The 1,407-nt window shown below is 43.9% G+C and overlaps 1 protein-coding gene across 2 annotated transcripts in view; it reads right to left on the reverse strand.

The window, feature by feature from the left end:
• Positions 1 to 435: 435 nt before the first annotated feature.
• Positions 436 to 1,407, reverse strand: part of LOC108297400 (protein PBMUCL2-like) — a 14,562-nt gene continuing 13,590 nt past the window's right edge. For both annotated transcript variants that reach the window (XM_037735407.1, XM_037735406.1), the window contains exon 5: positions 436 to 447. The gene's annotated coding sequence lies outside the window, so the exon portion shown is untranslated. The remainder of the gene's footprint in view (positions 448 to 1,407) is intronic.

The following is a 1,407-nucleotide window of genomic DNA, read 5'->3' on the forward strand; positions in this document are numbered from 1 at the left end:
AGGTCTTGAGTTGAAAATAAAACATCTCTGCTTGTGTTCAGTCTTCAAATTCTTTCGAGGGTGAGGCCTGAGAAGTCGCAAATATTTTAAAAAGTAGAACTCACAAGTGAAGGCAAATAAATGCCATAAATGTCAAAATTGATGACACATTCCCTACCATCTGTCGCACACTCGAGGATGTTTTTTCTGTGTATCTGCAACTTGTTTTCAGACTGGGGGCTCCCCAAGAATAGGGACAGTGTCTGGTTTTTCTTGCTTGGCTCAAAACCCAGTACAGACTGAAGGAAAGATGCGAGAGCCTGCTGTTGCAAGCCTAAAGAAGCGAAGACTGACGGATAAAAGTGTTCACGCCTATGAATGATTTTTGTAAAGACAGTGCAGAGCAGTGCATCACTTGAGATTCAGCCCAAACGAGATAAAAAGTGAGTGATCCTGGAGCCAGGAAACCTGAGTTCAACTCCCCGCTACCCCCACCCCACCACTTGCCATTTAGGAGGTTTGGGGACAATTTATTTAATGGCTCTGAACATCAGTCTTTTCATTTCTAAGACAGGATAGTTTTCCTATCTCAGAGGTGATGTGAAGATCAAAAGAAACCACATATGTGACAGCAGCACAAAGTGCCCCACAACAGTGTCATAAGTCTCAGGTCAGTTACCCCGTCCCTTGGGAAGCTTTCCAGGATCTGCACAGGCTGAACGAGGTCCCTTCTCTGGGCTCTGCCCCAAAAGCATTCCTTTATTATGGCACTTAGCATGTTGCACTGCAATTGCTGGTTTTCTTGTCCTTGAGGGGAAGAACTACATCATTCACTTCTGTCAGTCCGCTGTCTCTGTTCCCAAAAGAACTCCCAGCACATACTAGACAGTTATTAAAGAAATTATAATTTCCTTGGTTTACAAATAAGACCAAAACAGAAGAAACAGTGCCAAAAGAAAGCATGTATTTATTCATTTATTCCAAAATGTGTATTTCATCCAATCTAAGATGGCATTGAATGCAAGATGCACCATTACTTATGCCCCACTAAGGAAGAGTGCTACCGACTGGTTCATGATGCACTATCACCAAAGACACACTCCCATTTTTTAAAATTTCTTGGCTTTTTTTACGCAGTGTCTCAGGATGTTGTCCAGGCAGGTCTCTAACTCCTAGCTTTGGGCAATCCTCCCACCTTGTCCTCCAAAGGTGCTGGGATTACAGGCCTGAACCACTGCATCCAGTGGACATATCCATTTTATTTTTTATTTTTTATTTTTATTTTTTTTTTGAGATGGAGTTTCACTCTTGTTACCCAGGCTGGAGTGCAATGGCCCGATCTCGGCTCACCGCAACCTCCGCCTCCTGGGTTCAGGCAATTCTCCTGCCTCAGCCTCCTGAGTAGCTGGGATTACAGGCACACGCCAC

This window comes from Cebus imitator, unplaced genomic scaffold (genome assembly GCF_001604975.1).
Source record: "Cebus imitator isolate Cc_AM_T3 unplaced genomic scaffold, Cebus_imitator-1.0 Scaffold799, whole genome shotgun sequence".
Classification (NCBI taxonomy): Eukaryota; Metazoa; Chordata; class Mammalia; order Primates; family Cebidae; genus Cebus; species Cebus imitator.